This window comes from Urocitellus parryii, chromosome X (assembly GCF_045843805.1).
Source record: "Urocitellus parryii isolate mUroPar1 chromosome X, mUroPar1.hap1, whole genome shotgun sequence".
Classification (NCBI taxonomy): domain Eukaryota; kingdom Metazoa; phylum Chordata; class Mammalia; order Rodentia; family Sciuridae; genus Urocitellus; species Urocitellus parryii.
The window spans coordinates 39,561,003-39,585,114 of record NC_135547.1 but is presented as its reverse complement, the minus strand read 5'-3'; the positions used below and the strand labels follow the sequence as shown (position 1 = coordinate 39,585,114).

General features: G+C 35.6%; 1 protein-coding gene and 1 pseudogene across 2 annotated transcripts in view; one reads left to right on the top strand and one right to left on the bottom strand.

The window, feature by feature from the left end:
* The window catches only part of Acsl4 (acyl-CoA synthetase long chain family member 4), an 85,826-nt gene extending 64,371 nt beyond the window's left edge, over positions 1 to 21,455 (bottom strand). For both annotated transcript variants that reach the window (XM_026396774.2, XM_026396775.2), the window contains exon 1: positions 21,285 to 21,455. The gene's annotated coding sequence lies outside the window, so the exon portion shown is untranslated. The remainder of the gene's footprint in view (positions 1 to 21,284) is intronic.
* Positions 21,456 to 22,057: 602 nt separating this feature from the next.
* LOC113188469 (serine/threonine-protein kinase VRK2-like) overlaps positions 22,058 to 24,112 on the top strand; it is a 54,212-nt pseudogene continuing 52,157 nt past the window's right edge.

Here is a 24,112-nt window from a genome sequence, read left to right as displayed (position 1 = left end):
ATAAAAATAAAAATAAAAGAAAGAGAAAAAGGTGGAGGAGGAGGAGAAGTAAAAGAGAAGGAAGAAGAGGAAGGGGAGGAGAAGGAAGATGAAAACATTCTCTTTAAAAGCTGTCAATATATTAATTGCATTTAACTGAGAATTTTTAAAGTCATTAACATCAATAAGTCATGTTTTTAAGGTCTATCTAAGACATAATTTGACTATTCTGAAACAACAACTAGGAGAAAAAATTTCAGTAGACGAAAATTGCTTCCACAGTGATAATTCTTGACTCAGGGGATCAAGAAACTTATAATAGTTATTTTTAAATATTCTTGACAAATAAAATGCATAATGGTAGACACTAAACTTACCAAATCTCTCCCTTTCAAGTTTATTCAGGAAGTGTGTTGATACAAGTAAATCTGAATTTCCAAGGCTTTCATTAAAATATTAGAGACCTGAATAATACTTTAAGGAAGTGCTTGCCACTTTAGTGATCTTGACCAGGAAGAATTCCTATAAAAATCATGACTTCCCACAGAATTTGTATAATTTTGGCCAGAAGTTATGCTTTGTTTTTAAAAGTCATAAAACATGAATATTAATAAGTATATACACAGAAATGATGAATATAATGAGCAGCAAACATTCATGGCATAATAACTTTTGGGGGAAAAATCACATTTTCCCCTATAAATTATACAAAAAAAGGAAAAATATACATTTTTAGAAACATAGAATCCTAGAATTAAAACATAACCTGATTCAATGATTCTCAAACTATTACCTAGGGCTGAAAGTTCCTTATAGTTCTATTATGTGAAATATTACATCTCTACTTTTTACTTCTGCCATGAACAATTTTATTTACTAAAACAGCATGGGCTGGGAATATAGTTCAGTTGGTAGAGTGCTTGCCTTGTATGCACAAGGCCATGGGTTCGATAGCCAACACACACACACACACACACACACACACACACACACACACACACAAATAGCAATGCACTAAGGTTCCATCAGAACTATTGCCAATTAAAAATAAATTACTCAGGCTGGGGATGTGGCTCAAGCAGTAGTATGCTTGCCTGGCATGTGCAGGGCACTGGGTTCAATCCTCAGCACTACATAAAAATAAAGATGTTGTATCCACCAAAAACTGAAAAATAACTATTAAAAAATTCTCTCTCTCTCTTCTCTCTCTCTCTCTCTCTCTCCTCTCTCTCTCTCTCTCTCTTTAAAAATTAATTAATTAATTAATTAATTACTTGGCCCTGTCAAAAGTACATAAAAAGGAACTTTATATAATAGTGTTGACAGAGTGGGAATTGGTACATGTTTTATAGAAAGTAATATGTGTTAAGAGCTTTTAAAGTCATAACCTGCTAATTTCACTTCCTACTTCTAGGAATATCCTCAGGAAATAATGAGACACATACACAAAAAACATAGGGAATAATCATCACTGTGGTATAGATAACAGGAAAATTAGGAGCAATCTCAAATCCCCAAAAGGAGATTGGCAAGATAATGATGCACCATTATCAAAGATTATTTAAGGATATGAAAAAACATTGAAGATACATGAAGTGAAATTTATTTAAGATGAAACTGAAGATACAATATCAATTTTCTCAGATTTATATGGGCTATAATTCAAAATGTCTATGAGTTGTAGAATTATAGGTGACTTTTAGTTTATATTTGTTCTACATTTTTAAAAACTTCTACAAAAATGTTAGTTTCATCAATTAATAACAAAGTAAAAAAATATAGCGTCAGGTTTTCAATCTCTTCTAGTATATGTATGTGTGTGTTGATAAGTGACCATAAATATGGCTCAAAAGATGTTTGGTCCTACTCTGGAAGCAAAGTGACACCAAAAGTTGACTTTAACTGTACTGAGGAAAGTAGATTACTTAGTTTTTAAACTAGACTCAAAGTAAAACAATCTGTGCAGCTAAATAAAAATGATGTTTATTTTTTCTTATATAACTACAAAGTTAAATGATTCTGAGGGCTAAGCACCCTTGCTGTCTCCTATAACAAAATGTGACTAACAAATATTAATAAGTATTAGTAAGAGATGGGCAATATCAAAAAGCCAGACAATCATGAATCATGAAGGGTTCCACATGTAGATAAAATTATAATTTCTGAAGGACAAAAATTTCACTTATCCTATTCAAACAAACAGGAACTCAAATGGAAGATGATATTGGTATAAGATTAAATAGATACTGCCACATTATACTCACATGCTTTTATCTCATAATGAAAAAGTTTTCAGCTGACCAGAATTAGTCTCCTACAGGGTACGAAGCCTAACCCTAGAGAAGGTATCTCAAGCAAAAAGGACCAAATAAGTATAACTCCTTAAATGCCTGTCATAGTTATACCCAGACTGTTGCTTTCCACATTGATGATCAGAGGGTCTATGAAAAGAGGAGATTTAGAAGAGAACTCTGTCACTCCTTTCTTGTTTACAACATGGTCTCTGGGAACAAAAACTCAAAACTTCGGAGGATATCATCTTACCTAAGATGGTCTTGCTTCAGAAATTCTAATCAACTATGATATCACATTACAAATGTGTACCAGCTGACTTCATAATGAAGGGGAATGGAGAAAAAGCTGAATCATTTCTTTTCCTCAACATTTTCATTTCAAAATGTTTTGGGAAACAGTAAAGTTATCATTAAGTAATCTTATTTCTTGTAAGGCCTACACATTTATGAATGTGTCCTGCAATAGCTTCAACAGGGCCTAGCAATATGGATTTCACAACACTAAGTATAATTAAAAAGAATACAGGGCTGGGGATGTGGCTCAAGTAGTAACGCACTCGCCTGGCATGCGCGGGGCGCTGGGTTCGATCCTCAGCACCACATAAAATAAAATAAAGATGTTGTGTCTACCAAAAACTGAAAAATAAATATTAAAAAATATTCTCTATCTCTCTCTCTCTCTCCTCCTCTCTCTCTTTAAAAAACAAGAATACAGTTGCTATATATATATATATATATATATATATATATATATATGAAATTTCACTACAATATACAATAATACCTTTATTTAAAACTTACTGCTTTTAAATTTTTGAAAAAATTAAAAATTAGATTCAAAAACATTAATGCTTTTACTCCAAAGTAAAGGGAAATTGCTCTGTGGATGATGGTTAACTCAACTGCATTGAGCCAGTGCTTCTGAAGTAAAACAAACTTAATCTCTGGATGAACTGGTTTAAATGAAAGTGATCACATTTCCCAGCTTGCCAAATGCTGGTTTATACCTGTTGTCCAAAAGAATTATCAAAGACCCTCTCTTTTGCAGAAATATCCTAGTAGTGATTATAGTTGTACCCCAACCATTCCCACAGAGAATAAGACAAAAAAGTATGACTTCCAAGTACAAACTCTTCTTTGAATCCTAAGTCACATGATAGACAAATAAATGAAAGCACTAGGTATATGACATTAAACACAGACAACCAACATGACTCCAAATGTGTCAACAATATCAAATTACTATTAATTTTAAACAGTTTATTTACAACTGGACAGTTAGAATCCAACTAAAATCTAGATTAACACCTTAACTATTGACTTTCTGAAGTCAATTCCTAATCTTGAAAACATATAATACATTATATTGGGCACAATGGCACACACCTGTAATCTAAGTGGCTTGGGAGGCTGAGGCAGGAGGATCAAAGTTCAAGCCAGTCTCAGCAACTTAGTGAGGCCCTAAGCAACTTAGCAAGACTCTGTCTCAAAATAAAATATAAAAAGAGCTGGAGATGTGGCTCAGTGGTTAAGTGCCCCTGGGTTCAATTCCTAGTATCAAAAAGAAAAAAAAAATAATGATAATAAATCAGATTCACTGTAATATCTTCAATTACAGGTTTTTGGTTCATATGACTTTTTAAAAAGAGTATAATTCTATTTAAAAAGTTGTGTTCACCCTTTCATTTTAGAAATCAGAGGAAAAGATACTTCCATACTAACTTTATCATGCAAAAAAAATCTACACTTGCAAGGAATACATATTTTTGCTAATTAAAATATATAAATATATAACCAGTTATAATTTCCCATTTATGACTTTCTGGAAAATATGGGTGAGCAATCTTAGAGTTGCATATCAAATGAAGTATCTGATTCTCAATTAGATACATAAAAGATCAAAGCAAATCTGAACTATTTCTAAATTAATCCAGAAACTGCAAGCTCCAACTCCTGGAATAGTCTCTCTTTAGTACAGCCTACCAATCAGAATACTAAGAAAGATTGTATTTAAAATGGCTCACAGTGGGGGAAAATACTACAGATCAGCAGGAGCTATGATTCAAATGGTAAGGAGGTGACCATTCAGGTTTCAAATAGGACACCATGTCTTAGCTGAGAGGCAGTCCATATGGCAGCCTGGATTCAATTCCAGGCTGTGCCATTTACTAGAGATGAATGACCCAGGGCAAGTTAACCTCTTAGCCTAAATTGCCACAACTATAACATGGAGGGACTACTACTATATACTGGGTCTCTTGTAAGGTTTAAAAGAGTTAAACTCATAGCCCTAGCCATTATGAACTTGTTTCAGTTTCTCAAAAGCACCACCCTTAATCTCTCACCTCTCCTTCTAGCACATACCTTTTACTCTGTCAAGAACATTCTCTACTCCTTTTTTCTTGCTTCCTTTAGGTCTTAGTTTAAATGAAATTTGTACTAAGCCTTCCTTGACCACCTATTTATTTATGTTGGCTACATCTGCCATTTATGATCAAAGCACCCTATAGCACCGCACTTAAACTTTTCTAAATTTCTGTTCCCTTGCTAGGCTTTACTTCTCAAAGAGAAAAATCATGTGTGTCTTGACCACTAAAGTACCTAACACAGTACAGGTTCAGAGTAGGTGCTTAATAAATATTCCTTGAATAAATATGGAATGAAATAATAAATTATACAATGGAGAAAGGAAACCAAATAAGGATTTTAAACTAAATCTTTCACTCTAAGTGAAAGTTTATGCTTCTTCACATTTGAGATATATAGGACTGCTTCCTCTCATACAGCAAGAGGCTTGCTATTAAACATGACAAGTGTCCATATTCTGACCAAGTACAAACTTTATGCCCATTCCGCTTATGAAGAACTATGACTTCACAAGCAGAGCAAATAACAGTTTCTTCAGTGTGTTTATACTTATTATTTCATGCCCCATATTCCAAATCATCTATTAAAATAAGGATATCACAGCAAAATTATAAGGTTAGTATATCTCCCTGAATATTATCAGCTAGGTCAAATGAAATCCTTGAGCACCAGTGTCACAAGTGGTGAGAAGAAAAGGAAAGTGTGACCATGATCACAGAAAAGCATGTAAAAAAAAATAAGGGGGGGGGGTGATATGGTGGAGTAAAACATTCAACAGCTTGTCTAGAGGGTGCCACTGGGTGGCAGTAGTGCCCCAGAGCTTAAGTTGAAAGCTCACAAGTCTGTCGCCATTACTTTTATTGGCAGAAATAATTCACAGGAATTCAAGTTCCCTCAGTCTACCATCAACATAGGGTAGAATGTTGTACTTATCAGAGCCTCCTGGAAGGTAGCGCACTATGATTCTCAATGAACCAAGAAAAGAGAGAAGGGGATAACCTAGAAAATTTTTTCAACCTTTAGGATGAACCACACAAAACTGCCAACAGCAAAAAATCTGTTACATACAAAAAAAAAAAAAAAAAAAGCAATTTCAAATGGGTCCACCTAACACACAAAACCACACATATTCAAAATCACTGGCCTTTTGAGAAGTAATTTACTGAGGAGCATATGTTCACATTTCTCTGGTTTATTAAGAAAGAAAAGGTTGAGAACACCTACATGCATGGTTGACCTTTTACTTAAAGATATCAAGAATTAACTAAGCAAAAAAAAAATTGACATAAAACGATATCTAAGGGTAGAGAATGAACCATAATAAAAACATTGGATGTGGAAAGAGAATAGGATCCTCAAAGAAACTGTTATACTGTGTTAAAAAAAAGCAAATTAAAAATGGTATGCAAAATACATTTTGTAGACTAACTTTTACAGAAGTTCAAATAGTTTGTGGGGGGGAATGGATTTATATTCTCCACAAGAAAAAAAATATAGAAGGATATATACTAAAATATCAGTTGTCTCTGATACAAGCATCATAATACTGTGTTTGCTTTTTATCATTTTATCTATATATATTTTCTAAGATTAATACATACAAAACTTTGGAATCCTGGAATAGGAAAAAAATTGGTAGAAAAATATGAAAATTCAAGAGAATTCTAGAGTTAATAGTATTGTCCCAGAGTTACATTATGCAATATGTTAACATTAAGGGAATATAGGTAAAAATTATATATCAGAACTCTGGACTATCTTTAACACATTTCTGTATATCTAAAATTATTACAAAATACGATGGGCATGGTGGCACATGCCTGTAATCCCAACAACTCAGGAGGCTGAGGCAGAAGGATTGCAAGTTGGGGACCAGTCTGAGCAACTTAGCAAGGACCTAAGCAACTCAGAAGACCTTGTCTCAAAATAAAAAATAATAAAAAGGGCTATTAATGTGGCTCAGTAGTTAAGCACCCCTGGGTTAAATCCCTAGTACCAAAAAGAAAAAAGAAAACAATCTAAAATAAAATGTTAATTTAAAAATAAGCCATTTAGTAATATCACATTCTTTAAATATGGAAATACAAACTAAAAACTTTTTTAGAAACTTGAAAAATCCATATTTTTTATACTGGGGATTTAACTCAAGGTGCTTTGTCAATGGGCTATATCCTTAGCATTTTTTATTTTTTTAGAGAGAGAGAATTTTTTTAATATTTATTTTTTAGTTTTTTCAGCGGACACAACATCTTTTTTTTTTTTTATCTTTTATGTGGTGCTGAGGATCAAACCCAGCGCTGCGCACATGCCAGATGAGTGTGCTGCGGCTTGAGCCACATCCCCAACCCCTAGCATTTTTTTTAATATTTATTTTTTAGTTATAGGTGGACACAATGTCGAATCCAGTGCCTCACGCATGCTAAATGAGTGTTCTACCACAACCCCAGCCCCATTCCCTAGCATTTTTTATTTTTCATTTTGATGCAGTGTCTCATTAAGTTGCTTAGAGCCTCATTAAGTTGCTAAGGTTGGCCTTGAACTTGTGATCCTCCTACCTCAGCTGGAGGATCCCGAGTAGCTGGGATTACAGGTGTGCACCACCACATCCAGCTTAGAAGAATCAATCTGATTAAGCCATCCCTATATAAAAAAAAGGCATATAGTGGAATAAATCTTTGACAGTAAGTCACTACTCCTCCTATCAGTACAACAGATAATTGTAAAGACAATTACATCATATGTCTTTTCCTAAACACAAGAGTAATGTTACCCTACTGGGCATAGTAAAGTCATTGAAACAGGAAAAAAAATGGTTAAGTTTCATAAACATCATAGCTGAAGACTACCCATCATAATAACACACAGAATAGAGGACAAAATATACCAATGACAATCCATTTGGTTCACAGTATTCTTAAAAATCGATTTTTCAAAATTCTGGGTAGTTATAAGTGCATATGCATGCATTTGTTCAAGAAATATTCAGTGAGTATTACAATGTTTACATTCATGAAGCTTACTATTTGATAGGCAATATTTAAAATGGACAGAACAGAAAGCTAAATATATATGTAGAATAGGAAACGAAGGTCACCCAGGAGTCAATCCTCAACCCTATGACAATCTAGACAATTATAGGCTTTTTAAAAATTTAGTAATAACAGCTACCCTCCACGATTATCCAGTTATACCTGTTACTGCTTAGGTATTTGCTGGCTTGCCTAAAAGTGGATTTTCTTTTCTAAGTTTCTTCAAATATTTGGGCATGAAAAAGTATGCAGAGTAAAGGATGAAAGTGAGGTTCTAAAAGAGACCTAAAAGGGACCTTCTATTCTAAAAGAATAGACAAAAGAAAAACGCAGTGTCAAAAAGCACAAACAGAAAACTAAAAGATCCTGATCAATCTTACTACAGACTAGCCAGCTATTACACTCTTGTCTGATTATTTTATTCCAGCAAATGTGAAATTTGGAATAGGTCAGTTCCACTATAGAACACACCCAATGGAGGTTTCAGTACCTAAGTACGTAAAATACCTCAATATATGCACAGTTTAGCACAGTGCCAAAATAAGAACTCAGTGCTAGGATTATAGCTCAGTGGTAGAGCACCTGCCTAGCATGTGCAAGGCCCTGGAATCCAGCGCTAGCACTGCAAAAAATAAGAACTCTAAGAAAAGATTAAAAGAGAAGTACTAGAGTACTAAAACCCCAAGCAGATCAGAAGTGTTTTTCCCCCATCTAATGAAATACCATTTAAGGAAAAGAGAGTCACGTGTCTCCAAACAAAGGTCAGTAAAGGAACCTGCTGCAATTTCAAGTGTTGATATTTCCTTCTAGTAGATATTGCCCATAAATCCCTAATGCATTTAGCTTTTGCTGAATAGGCAATGTATAATGCCTTTAAGATATCCATTTGCAGTTATTTCTATGATTATTTAATCTAAAATATATCATCTTTAAACTAGGCAGTAATTCAATACTTCTTGAAGCATCTGTAACCAATGTCAACAGCAATAAAAGATAAGAACAAGTTTGCTTTTTCATCTATATGAAGCAATCTGCTGCTCACTCTTCTTCAAAGGCAAAACCAAGGTCAACACAGAGGATGGTTTTGAAATGTTTCCTCCTACCATAAATCATCTTGAGCTCTGTTGGTTATGTGAGAATATCTTACAGGCCAGACTTTTTTTAAAAAGAATAAGAAAAGGTATCATCGAAATGCTTTTAACACTCTTATCTTATGGTTTCTAGGACTGCTATGCCTGAAAATAAAAAAGAACAATACTGAAGTTCAGAGCCTGGTGCCAAGTCCAGTCAACATGGTAATCTTTCAGCAGCAATGTGGCAGTGCCAGTAAAAGCAGGGGGGAAATGATGTAGCAGTAGCAGGATGTGGCCAAAAAACTTGGCCAAAACTCAAACTCCTAAAATTTAGATCATTCCAAGGGACAGTTTTATCCAACCCAAATAGGTAACCCTACAACTTTCAAATATCATTGATTTTTCTTTAATTTGGAGGTAGATGTCAATAGCATAGTTCACAGTTTAAGAATTAATCTTCCATCTTAAATTCCTGGTCACTTCTCCCAATGAAAAAGAAATGTTTTCCCATGATTTTGTGACAAAACGTTATATCTAGAAAAAACTAGACAAATAATAAGACCTTAAGTGCTTATTACCTTAGCTAGGAATGATGTCAAAATTTAGAGAAATCACTGTAAGTTGAAAAACAATATGTGTAACCAAAGTCAGTTACTCCAAAACGATTGCTTCCATCTTATTAAAGTCACTAAAGCAGCATGTATGTATTGAATAACAATAATCCCACCTTTGATAAAGAATGATAGAGTTCTAACTCAATTTTGCTAATGTTCACTGGCAACTGATCATCAAATTAAAAACTGCAGAGCTTCTCAATATATTACTTAGCTTAAGGAACCCACCGGTACACCTTGGTTTTTAAATATGTCTCTTAAGTAGGAGCTGGATTTGAGATTCCTGGTTTTCAAAACTCAAGGAGCTCCCTGGCTATAGACGGTAAATTCAATGCTACTTCCTCTACATATTCGGTAATGCCCTAATATAGCATCCACCTCCTGTTTCCTGCTGGCAGTGTCCTGAGAAAGATGACCCTTCAAACAAAGGTGGGGGAGGAAAGTGGTCAACAGCCTTCCCAAGTTGAGGACAACGGGAAACAAGATGTGAGCAGACAAATACATTGTCCATATTATACAAAGTATGGTCCTTAGTGTTAGGGGTTTTGTTTTTGTTTTTGTTTTGGAGAAAAAACATCAGTATTTGAAAACTGTGTTAGGAAAAAATCCCCAGTTTTCTATTAGCATTGCAATTATATAAGTCAGTCACTCCATAGAAATATTTCAGGTAAACAAACAACAATGATAAAAATTCAGAGTACCACAGGGATAAGACGGGGGTTGGGGAGCTACCACACCACTGGAACTTCTTCCTCCCAAGTGCCAGAGCTGTCACCTTTATAGAGCACTTATGTTTATTTATACTTTATTATTATACCCCTACTGAGCTAGGATTCAAGACAGCTGGCTGGGCTGGTGTGTCTTTTTAACTCCACTAACTATTTTGTAATCCTGGGGCTAAGAATTACCAATCATTCAGTTTTTAGCCAAGCAAGTCCCCAAAATAAATGCAATGATATGGCTGACCTGTTAGAAAGTGATGTTGGTGAACTCCATTTCAAAAAAGGAATACAAAATAAGGCAGGGGCATTCAACATGAAGATTTTCAATTTTACAATTAGTTGTCTCTTATAAAATAGCCTGTACTTTAATACCACCTGTAATGAAGTATGGTACCCACCAAAACCATGGGAGGTACATTCCAAGACATTCTTCACATGCCTGAAATTGTGGCTAGCACTAAACTCTATACACTATTTTTTCCTAAACATACGTATCTTTGATAATGTTTAATTATAAATTAGGCACAAGAAGAGATTGTGATAAAAATAGAATAATTATCACAGCATACTACAATACAAAGAATTTAAAACTTATAAACTGATTATTGCTGGAACTTTCTATTTGATATTTTTAGACTGGTTGATTGTGGATAACTAAGACTGTGGGTAACTGAAACTGTGGAAAGTGAAAACCTTGGGTAAAAGGAACCTCCTGAATTCTCTGAGGGCTATTTCCTAAAGAAAGCTTCTCTCCTACAAATATTTTAAGATTTAATTTTTTTTGGAAATCAATATAATGTTACAAACCAATGTAATTATGTTTATAAATAAAAAGAACCTGCTTCCACATAAAAATTCTGACCTAAAACCAAAATCTAAGTAAAGCAGTTATAAATTTCTAGGGAAATTTTTGAGTTGCATAACATCCTTAAGAGGTCAGTCATTTTGCTTAAAAATGTATAACATGTACCTGTGTTTGAATGAGAATGAGAATGCTGACTATTTGGGGAAATAAGCACTACATGGATTCCCAATTAAAGGCTGCATAATTCATCAAAGTTGCACCTGAGCCCTGACTTTTCTAGGTCCCAGGTTATGGAAACAACTTGCATCTTGGAAACTCTTACTCAGTAAGGAATTGTTTAGGTGCAGAGGATCCCAATGCCTTCTAAAACCATTTTGGGCTTGCCTTGCTACCTGACACTTTCTGCACCCCAAATATTCCACCAACGACTTTAAAACATCCTATAGCATTGTAATTGACCTTTGACCAATTTCAGAAAGTGGTGATTCCAAATTGTTGGAATACTTGCTTTTCTCTTTTCTGCCCTATTTGTCTAAAACATATTCATCTGAAAATTGTTATGAATACTTCTGTTCTATCCTTCAGTAAAGTTATCCTTTTTCAATTATTCTTTTAGGCTACTTCTCAACTTGGTATCTTCAGTGGTTATGTGAACACAGCATCTTTTGCTTGGATTCATTCCATGCAATATTAGTGTGAGCTCTCTTCTCAAAGTCATGACTGAATTTTAAGCTCATTCACCAAGTTCCTGTTTCCTGTCTGAGGGAACTTTTTAGCTTTCAGTTCATATGAGAAATAGAAACATATTCTGAGCACAGTGAAGGATCACCATCTTACTAGCAGTAGCAGCTCTGCCCACTTCTTTAGGTTTTCTTTGAAGACACGTCAATCAGGTACCCTCAGGGGAGTGCTCCTTCAAAACCTATCATTACTTGCTTACAGTATTAATAGTTTAAGCACACATTAAAGGTAATAAACAAAATACTTAGAGAAAACAGGTATTTCATCATGCCTTTCCACTGTATTAACATCTAACAACCACTAGAATCCACTATTAACATTTTCAACACCTCTTTAATAATCTAATCACACATCCCCTTCCCATTAATCAGCTGAGAAATAGGGAACCTCTACCCTGACTCCCCTGTAAAGTCTGCTAACTTGGTAGCACCTCTGAGAGAAAACTCTTGCTATAAAATCAATTCTAAAAAGGCCAAGAAGCATATAGTCGTGCAAAATAGAGGCTGTTTCCGTCATCATAACAAAAATATGAGTGGCTAGGCAGATCCTTAATCATATTAACACCTTTTATAAAGTGCACAATTTGTGGAAAAAAATGATTAAATGGACAAAAAGTCTTCATCACAAAACAATTTATTTTTGCCTTTAAACCCCACAGCATAAACCCAGAGGATATTATGGGCCTTCAGTGGATATGTTTAATAAATGCCTGTAAATGATAGGAGAAAGAGGTATACAGACATAATTGCCCAAATCTATCCTGGTTATCCATCACAGCTCTGCTCTTCATTTTCTAGAGGTATATACAGAAGGTGACTGACATTGCTACAGATACCTAGATTTTCTTTACTCTTGTAAATTGTAAAATAATATAACTTTGTCATGCGTAACTTTAACCAAAAACTAGACACAGCTGTTGGTTTTCTTTTACCAAAAATAATCATTTGGGTTAAGTTTTTTAAATGTTCATGAAAATATACAAGCTTCCTAATGACATTTTAATGTAATTCACTTATATATCATCACTAGCAACTACAACTTAATTGCAGGCAAGCACGGTATAATGATGTTTCCATCAATGATACACCATATATATGATGGTAGTCCCATAAGATTACAGTGGAGTTCACAAATTCCTATCACCTATGAAAGTTGTAGTGCAATACATTACTCATATTTGTGGTGATGCTAGTGTAAACAAAATTACTTTTCTACCAGTCATATAAAATCATAGCATATATAATTATGTTCAGTAAGTGTGCAGTGGGTTATTCCACCTAGGTTCACACAATGACAAAAATCAGACCAAAAAAAATCTACTAACGACACATTTCTCAGAACATCCCCATCACTAAGAGACGTATGACTGTAACATGTTCAGAGTTACATTTAAAATGTTCTGTTTTGAACTGGTCAACACCAAGAACATAAAGCTTCCTTGACCATTTGTTTCTGGTGACCATAACTTTTTTCAAGATTATAGTTTGCCCTAGAAACTGGTTATTTTAACTAAAACATTACATTTACATGGTACAATGTTGTTATAGTCTCACCAGACATCTTTTTCATTCATTCAGTTACTGATCCTGAACAATGTTCCCAGTATAGTTTTAAGTTAAAGGAAACAAGTTTATGAATCAGTATGTATAGTGACAACCCATTTTTGTAGAAAGATGATATACATGTGTGTGCACCTGTGATTACAAGCATGTATACACGTGTTTTAAAAACACTATAGAGGAGCTGGGGATATATAGCTCAGTTGGTAGAGTGCTTGCCTTGAATGCACAAGGCCCTGAGTTCAGTCCCCAGCACCACAAAACAAACAAACAAACAAAAATAATACATCCACAATAGAATTGTATAGGGTAAAAAGTTAAAGTTATATTAAAAAAAAAAAACCTGAGTGCTCACTTACCTACAAGCCATTACATTTCTAGCACAGTACTGTTATGTAATAAAGAAACCATATTGTAATTACCCTTCAGTGTGCCAATGTTTCATATATTAATCTTCAAAATTACTAATAAAAATAAATTATAAATTGTTTTAAAAACACTATAGAGGGGTTGGGGATATAGCTCAGTTGGTAGAATGCTTGCTTTGCATGCAAGCACTGTGAGTAAAATCACAAGCACCACACACACACACACAAAAAAAAAAAAAACCACTATAGAATTTTATAGGGTAAAATGTGGCCTTCCTCTAACAGCACTCCTTTTTCCTCTAGGGGTAGCTACTCTTGGTGTGTTATCAATCAGACCTTTTTTGTTATCTGTACCAATGATAAGGGTTTATTTGCTTTTAGATAAGTGGAATTACGGTACACAACTGTACACCTCATCTCCTACTTAACAACAGTCTCTAGAACTCCTATGTCAGTTTGAATAGGTCTCTTTATTTTTTCCTTTAATTGCTCTATGGTATTCTACAGTACAACCTATTATTTAAATCATTCCCCTACTGATGGATATTTAAGTTTCTGCCAAGTTTTCACTGTAGTAAAACCTTATATAGCTTTATATACATGTGGAGATATTCCCCAGAATTGCTGGATCAAAATATATGTACATTTTAAAATGAGAGGATTAGATTATTATTTCTCAAAGACCTGTACAGTGTACGAGTGTGCTCATTTGCTAAAAGTAGTTATGTTCAGTTTTTTCTAATGTAGTTGGTGAAAAATGGTTTACATTTCCATATTTTCAAAAATATTTTTTAGTTGTATATAGACACAATACCTTTATTTTATTTTTATGTGGTGCTAAGGATCGAACTCAGTGCCTTCCACATTCAAGGCAAGCACTCTACTATGGAGCTACAGCCCCAACCCACATTTCCCTAATTATCAGAGTGAATTTGAGCAACATTTCTTTTTTATTCATCATTTTATTTATTTTTTCTGAGAAATTCCAACTTATATTCCTCTGCAACTTTTTTAATGAGTGCCTGTCTTACTTATCCATAGGATCTCCTTATATATCATGCATATTATATGACAGAAGCCCTTTATCTAATGTGATTTAGAACAGTTGATAGTTAATTAAAAAGTTAAATTTGGGTGAAAATTATTTTTAAATATGCATGACACATATTTTATTTTATCAGTGGTAAATGTACAATCATTCACCAACATTTTGATATAGGGCCATGAGGCCAAGACTTTTGTCTTTAACTCCAGGCCCACTGATTGTATAGAACTTTAAACTGAATTCTTAGGACAAAACTGCAAATAATTTAAAAGATACTTACAAAGCAATGTGAGTGTAAAACTGTTTTGATTTCTACATAATTTTTACACAAATATATTATAGTTGTCCTAGCCATACCTACTTAGTATTTCCCTTAGCAACTTGTTTCCAACTCTTCCTAAAACACTCAATTGTTTCAATATAATGAAGCTTACATAACAGAATTGTGTTTTCTTCAATATCTACCCACTCCCCAACACTATCCCCCACCCCAATGTAAGATGCAAACCCCAGACATTGTACTACTTCATCTGCAAATTTTCAGTAAGAGCTCCAAATCTCCCAACTTGTGTTTGACCAGGTTACAAAATATTAAACAAATTACATGTTTAAAAAAACATGTACAACCAAACTATACAGGTTAAATAATAAAAACATCTTGGTGTACAAGCACACTGGAATGCTACAAATTAACCTACTAATAGCAAAGTTTCAGTGATAGGAAATTGAACATCCTCATTTAATGTGGTGATTCAGGTAAGTGGAAGTCAATTAAAGTTTCTATTGCATATGTGGAAGCTATTTCTCTCTAGTCTCACATTTACTTTTTCAACTTTCTAAGATGCCATACTTTCCAAAAGTACTAAAAATATGTACTTATATTTTAAAATATATCTTAATTTCTTTGTATGATAAGAGGTGGGTATCCATTTCCTTCTGAATGTATAAGCAAGGGTCTTAAATCCATTTCCATTTTCAACAACACTGGGCAGTTAAAAGAACTAAAGTGTCAACTTAACTTACAAAAGAAGGGAGCCAGGCAAACAAAATAGTAGACAATAGACAAAGTTCAGTTTGATAGTTTCATACTACTATATCTTTAAAGATCATGTAGCAATTTCAGGAGCAAACGTGCTGCCCTGCCTGGCTTACTAATTACCAATCACTGTGACTCACAATTAAGATTACTCACAATTAAGATTACTCACATTATGATTGCATAGACCTCTAGTTGCCATACCTGTAAATTTACATTCACATTAAAATAACTAACACTTCAACAATAACAACAAAATCAATCTTTCCAACTCTCTATGCATGCCTTACTAAGACCACTAACTTTGTCAAGAAAACAAATACAGTTTTCTGAATCACAATAGCCCCTGAAAATGTAAACAAAGAGTACAAAAATTCAAGGCAAAGTCTGTTAAATTTCCTTGATAACATAGGAAAATGATAATTTATAAGGTTGATTTATCTCTGGGATCAAACTTTTTCTACAAAGGTCCAGAGAGTAAATAAGTTTATCAGGCCATAGGTCCTGTTTTAACTCTGATGTTATATTGTGAATACAGCCTGACAATACTTAAATGAATGGATGTGGCTGCATTCCAGCAGAGTTTATTTACTAAAACAGGTAATGGATAGGATTGGTGCCACAGGGAGCATTTTCCTGGTATCTACTTTAAACCAATGTTGATCTTCTTCAAACAGGAATATATTACACTAGCTGCAAACATAATTGAGCAAATATGATAACAGTGAAGGGACAAGTGATAATTTCATACCACTTTGCAGAAATCAATATTCTCATAATTAATCACTAACTCTTTATATAAGCTCTTATGAGTACATATCTTTATGTTTTTATACTAAGGACTGAATCCAGAGGTGATTTCCCACTGAGCCACATCCCCAGACCTTTTGGGGCTTTTTAATTTTTTTATATATTTATTTTTAAATTATAGTTGGACACAACATCTTTATTTTATTTATTTATTTTTATGTAGTGCTGAGGATCAAACCCAGTACCACACATGTTCTAGGCAAGCACTCTACCACTGAGCTACAACCCCAGCCCTAAAATTTATTTTAAAAACAATTAAAATGAATGCTAAGCGCAACTGTAAAAGGAAAATATAGAGTTTGACCAGCCAGATTCAATAATCTTTTATTCATTATTCTAATAACAATGAGAAAAGCTCACCAACACATGGTTATGATTCATGATTACTCAAAATGCAAAAGTAGACTTTCAAAGTATGTTTAACTGAAAACACAAAAATTTGTTCCTTGGGTTACTTATCAAAATCTTTGATGAGAAAACTTACAGTTTTGCCAAAATACTTTTAATTTAGAAAGTGAAACCAAAAACCTTCTTGACACATCATGTGTCTGTTTATTTTAAAATACACATTTTTTATGTTGTATGTGACAGCCTGGTGAAGTAGATGTCATGTTTAAGGTACAAAAGGATAGGAGCCATTTTAATAAAGTAAAAGCATTTGTGACTATTCACATACTAAATTCAAGGCCACTTTTAAACAAAATATATTTGAGCTCTAGGATTACTGAAAGAGAAAATGCTCACATTGCTTACAGGAATAATTGATATTATACAGAGGGAAATAAAATTAAATAAGAAAAGTATGTAAGATCCCTTGACACCAAAAGCTTAATTCATAAAAGGAAAAATTAATAAACTGGACCTCATCCAATCTTAAGCCTTTGTTCTGGAAATATCTCTGTGAAGAGGTTGGAAAGACAAGCTACAAATTAAAAGAATATACTTTCAAACCACATATCTAAAGGATTAGTATTTAAAATATATAAAGAACTCTCAAAACTCAACAGTTAAAAATGCAAATAGAAAATGAACAAAAGGCATGAACAGACATTTCACTAAAGACTAAAGGGGACCTAGAGATGGCAAATGTGCAAGTGAAAAGACATTCAACATGATTAGCTATTCAAAAATCACAAACTAAAATTATGGGAAGATATTTTATAAACCCATTGGAATGGCTAACTTAAAAAACAGTGACAATGCCAAATGCTGGCAAGGATGAGGAACACTCATACATTGTTAATGAGGATGTAAAAAAATCATACAGCCACTGTAGAAAACAGTTTGACAGTTCCTTAAAAAACTAAATATGTAACTATCAAACAACCCAGCAATTGTTCTTTTGGGCAATTAAACCAAAGAAAGGAAAATTAATGGTCACAGAAAAATCTGTATGTAGTATTTCATAGGATCTTTATTTATAATAGCCACACCCCCCAAAAAATAAGACCCCAGAAACAGCAGATATCTTTTGAGAAGAGAATGATTATAAACACACATCAGTACTAGGGAATACTACTCAGCAATGAAAGGTACACAATATTGATAAAGGATACATTCTCTACATGAATCTCCAGGAAATTATGCCAAGTAGAAAAAAAGTTTGTTTCAAATGGTTACATACTGTGTGATTCCATTTATTTAGCATTCTTAAAATGACAAGACAACAAATTTGGAAAACAGATCAATGATTCCCAAGTGGCCAGGGAGGTAGGGAGATGTCTGTAGTTTGCCTCTGGTGATCATACCAATCTACAAAAGAGTTCATGTTAAAACTGGTGAAATCAGCTGGGCTCAGTGACACACACCTGTAATCCCAGAGGCTGAGACTGGAGGATTGCAAGTTCCAGGCCAACCTGGGCAACTTAGTGAGACCTTGTCTGAAAATAAATAAATAAAATAAAGAGGGCTGTGAACTCAATGGTATAGCATCCCTGGGTTCAATCCCCAGTACCACCACAAAAAAAAAAAAAAAAAAAAAAAAACCACTGATGAAATCCAAATAAAATGGCCAGATTGTATCTATTTCAATTTCTTGGTTGTGATGTTATAATATAGTTATGCATGATGTTACCATTATATATATTATATGTATCCCCAATGGTAACATCATGTATAACTATATTATATATATGAGACAATCTACAACTATGTCAAAATTCAAAGTCAAGAAAAAAAGAATATATAAGACAAGTCTTTTTTGCTAAGGGCTCAGCAATTGAAAGTCAATGAAGGAAACAAAAGTAATTCTGAATAGTCTATAGGCTATAGTTAATACAATCATCTCCTCCCTTATGGAACCTTAACTTCCCCCAGGATTTTGTTTATGTCTCTGGTTTGGTTCTTGTGTTTTGTTGTTGTTGCTTGTGGTACTGGAGATCAAACCTAGGGCCTCACACATGCTAGGCAAGTGCTCAACCACTGAGCTATATCCTTAGCCCTCGCTGCCACTTTCAATAACAATTAAATGCACATACATCTGTCTCTTCACAACCCCACCACGATCCCAGACTACATACTAAAAAGTAGAGGCTGTCTTCATAACCATAGTATTTTGAGGGCCTGGCACAAAATAAGTGACAGATGAGGGAACAAGCTAATTGAGTGAATAAACACAATGAATGAGATGTTTGCATATTCTTTTAAAGTTCTTAGCCAATAACAATTATAAGGCAGTATGTATACATTTCCTTACAAATTTCTAAAAGCAATGGAAGTTTAAAAACCAGTGTGGTGTGTGTGTGTGTGTGTGTGTGTGTGTGTGTGTGTGTGTATATATATATATACACCTTTCATTTACAAACAGAAGTTAACAATATGTCTGACTTTTGTAAAATGCTTCCCAATTTATAGACTTCCACATATAGAAAGGAAGTCACTAAGTTACAATGAATTAGGAATTAAGTATATTTAAATTGAAGCTAGCATATGCAGACCTTTGAGGAAACATTCTAAATAGCAAATGATATATCAGGATTTATGACAAAGTCTCAATGTAAAGTGCATCACACACACACACACACACATATTCATCATATCTGTTGAGTATGAGTACAGAATTCAAATTGAGGAACTTCCAGATTATTCTACCAATTGTCTGAAGACACTTTAAAATGTGAAAACCAGGAAAGGTAAAATGACTTGTTCAAGGTTACAAATATAAGTAGAGCTGGAACTAGTACTTGAGCCTCTCCAGAGTCCCAACTCATTTTCTTCTCACTGAATTGGGCAAGACTCTTTGTCCAGCCATCTCATCTCTGACCCAAACACTCAAACAAAAACTTAATCTGAATCATTTGTGGGTTTTTTTTTCAAATAGGGGTTTTCCAAAACACACAGAGACACACACACATACACAAAACTGAATGTACTCAAAGTTAATTGTTGCATTACACTTTCCATGGATTTTTTTAGGTGTCAAATTACTTATGGTCTGATAAGGCACTCTAGTCTAAGATGGATGTGTACTGACATTTCAATGTTTCATCTACCACCTAAATGGCAGAGAGTGTTAATTGTAACAGGAATCTCACGTCTCAGCTTTTAACTCAACTGAAAAGATGAGTTATTTTACAATTTAAGGAACAGACCTTACACCATTAAAATCTTGATTAGTATGCTTATTGGCAGTACACTTGCTGCGTTATATCTCAAGAACATTTAATACTGTTGTTAGAAGCAAAATAAAAGAAAAACTCAAGTTACAAACAATGATGGAAAAGTTTTCTCGGGTTAAATCTCCGTTATGCAGCAACATGTTAATAAGCACTAAGTTAGAGGTACAAGAATAAAAACACTAGAAAGAAACTTAGTTATGGTCTACACCAACATCCTTATTTTTGCAGAAGAGGAAACTGAGCAGTTGATTAAACAATTAACCAACAAATCAAACTGCTTAGTTTTTCAATGGGGTCCATTTCAGTGTTATTTTACACTTATTGTGCATTTCACCATCATTTCTCAGAGTGAGGATGAACTTTTTTTAAAGGTGAAAATAGCGAATAAAACAAGTTAATTTCAAGAGGGTGAAAAAAATGCCATTGAAGGAGGAGATGCTGGAGTAAAAAGAGAAATGACGTCTTATTTCAAATATGTAACCGCTTGATGGGTTTAGGCAATGAATCATATTCTCCTAGGTTTTTCTGTGTCTATAGACTTCAGCCACAGTTCTTTTGGGTACTCAAATGAGAGGAAGAGGAAGTGAATAGAGCTAATACTAAATACACAGCAGCAAGTGAAGGCAGGGATGTAGATATAAAGGACGGGGTTGGGGGTGGGGGAAAGCATGCTTTTGCTGGAATCCATCTGTTTTCTAGCATCACCTTTTAAAGGTATGGATGTTAACAGGATATAGGCATCTCTCAAATTCGAGAGGGCGGATGCTTCTGTAGCCAGAAGGACCCCTGGCTCTCAGTTAGAGAGTGACTGGGAGGGGACAAAATGGAGCTGAGGTCTAGGGGCGCCCTAAAGGTCGTTTGGAGGTCTAGCAAGCATTTGATGGGCTCCTCTCAAAAGGGTCATGGCAAAGACTCATACTCCTATCAGGACGATGACTTTTGGCCTTGGGTCACGATAAGCGGCAAAAAGAGGCAAGCAAATTCGCGAGGACCCCAGCCTCTACCAAAGGAGAAGATAGTGACCTCAGGAATCTTCCTGGCCTCAGGAGAGGCGGGAGGGTAGATTGGCCGGGCTCGGGAAGAAAGCGAGCGGATTCGGGAAAAGGAATATTCACCTAGCCTCCTCCTGGCTCAGGTGAGCTATGCTAACCCCCAGGCAGCTGGAGCCCAGACACCAAAAGGCAGGAGTGCCGGGGCCGCAGCCTTGTTATCAGGGGTTACTCACCCAAGGCGCTGCCTTCCAAGTCTTCGCTGCCGGCCGGCGCCTAGCCCTCGGGAAGCTCACGAAAGGGAGCCGCGCGCCCGCGAGCACTAAGGCAAGGAGGGGCGCGCCGCGGAGGCCAGAGAAAAAGCCGCAGCAGCGGCGCGCGCACCCAGACAGCCTGCGGGGGCGGGGCGCGGCGCGAGCCCGGAAAAGACGCGCCCGGAGGGGCGGGAGGAGAGGGGGCACGCGGTGGTGTGGCTGAGCCGGCCGAATCGCAGGCGGCAGACGGCTCGGCCCACCCACATGCCCGCCCCCACTCGCCCGGGACGTCAGCCGAAAAGGCGGAGCAGAGCAGGCTCCAGCTGTAAAGGAAGGGTGCTGAGGGGGCGCAGAGGCGGCTAAGGGCTCCTTGCGGGTTGCCGCTGCTCTCCGACTTGGTGGCAGTGCTATCGAGTGTGTTTCCAAAGAGCCTTGTGCGTAATTGCGGAGAGATGCTGAACCGGCCCACGCCCACACCTGCTTCGGCGGACTCCACCCCAGGTTGACAGTTCCCTTGAGGTTGTTTGCCAGATTCCCTTTAAAGAGACTTATCTTTGGACTTCATTGCTCTTCCTTTACAGAGAGATCTTAACACTCTGACTGAAGGCATTCCTTCTTCTGGAAGCCTGAGCTAATGTTTCTCATCCGTTTATCTTGCCTCTCACTGCGTCAAGATCCCCACTCCCGCCCGCTAATGAAATAATCACAACGATGCAGGGTTTTCACGTTACGCCTTCCTTTTCCACGGCCATGTAATGGCAAAAGAACTCAGAACTGATAAGAAAAAGTCATTGAAGCACTGTGACATCTTAATGGCCCTGATCGTTGTGAATAAGCCAATCCTACAAACGCCTTTCCCAAGAGATTCAAGAAATTATACTGGTAAAAATAAAATTCCAGCGAACTGTCTCAGGACTTAAAAAGGGACAGACGAAACTACAAATGAGCCAGGACAAACTGCCAAGAATATATCACCAAACGAAATAAATGTCAAGTATTCTTCCAGTTCCCTGGTGCATAATGGTGGACTAGCTTCCTCTTCCTGCTGATAATGGGCATTTCACTTTGCTTGCTATTTTCCATTTCCCCATAGAATTACCAGATATGCCCCACCCTCTCAAATTACAAACTACAGTACTTCTTAAAAGTGCGCATCAAAACCATCTGGAGCTCTTGTTTGAATATGGGTACCTATATAACCCCCATATGTTTTGATCAGGATTTAAGTGAGACTAAACATTTTGAGTTTTTAATAAGCATCCCAGGTGACAAATCGGGGGCTAGCTGAGAGTACAGAGCTACAGTTTTTGTGTGTTACTGCTCTAAAGCCATAGTACGCATTTAATTTCCAACTGACCCAGTCACTTAAACATAATTTGCCTATAAATATTGCTGAGGCAGTCATGCAGTTTCCTTATTCAAGATTGACCTAGAAAGTTCAGGACTTCAAACAACAGGTTTAATTGTCATCTTTAATTTTATGAGATCTTGTTATTAATCCCAGAAATAGGTAATCGTTTCTCAGGGATGAAATTCACCGGTTACCTAGAGTATACAGAGAACTGACATCTGTAGTAGGGTTAAACAAAAGTTGGAAGAATGATCATCCCTGCCCTCAATACACTTAGTAGAAATAAAACAAACACAACATAGACCCAGTATAACACAAAAATCAGTATGTTAGACTGAGATTAAAAAGAACTTGTAATTAAAGGGTACTTTTGCCAGTTTCCTTTATTATCATTCTCTTGGCCCAGAAATTTTCATTTAGGTAATTCATCTAAACATTGAGTCCTCAGTTTTCTGATTTTCCTCCAAATTTACAAGATACAGGGGAAAGAAGTAACTAAACCTGATGATCCTTTGTTGTTGTGGTTGGTTGTTTGTCTATGTGTCTACAATATATGTATATGCATATGTGCATGATATAAATATATTTATCAGACCAACAACACTGTTTGTACTTTCAAGATCTTTATTATTTAAACTATTATTAATGCCCCCAGTTTTGGCATCTTTATTACCTACCATATCTCACCTTTTCCTTCATATTTAACCAGAATGAAGAAGAAAATCTTTAAAAAGGAAACCAAATATGTCCGCCCTATTTCCAGCTCTTTCTTTTTCACGTTTTGGGAGTCAAAACAAACCTTTTATTTCTTGTCATCAAAAAATCTCCAACAGGCCTAGGGCTGTAGCTCAGTGGCAGAGCACTTGCCTAGCATGTGTGAAGCACTGGTTTGATCTTCAGCACCACATTAAAAAATAAATTAATAAACAATGATATTGTATGTCCATCTACAACTAAAAATATATTTTTAAAAAATCCTCCAAGAAGCTGGGTATGGTGGTGCATGTCATTCCAGTGGCTTGGGAGGTTGAGGCAGGAGGATCGTGAGTTCAAAGCCAGCTACAGCATCAGTAAGGCACTAAGCAACTCAGTGAGACCCTGTCTCTAAATAAAATACAAAATAGGGCTGGAGGTGTGGCTCAGTAGTCTAGTGCCTCTGAGTTCAATCCCAAAAATACCAAAAAAAAAAAAAAAAAAAAACCCTCCAAGAACTACCACACAAGAGCAAAATATTCCCCAGGCAGCTTGTCAAACATTTCAGAGAAAACACTTGTACCATTGTTTACTAGTTAGGAAGACAGAGATTACCCCTTTTTAAAAGATGAAGAAACAGATGCAAATAAAATAACTAGTAACAGAGCCTGGATTTCCTACCACACCAGGAGACTTGCTGTTACATCAGCCTCACTAAGTAATGCATCCGCTCAGAACTATCAATTCACTTAGAAACTGAATAGAT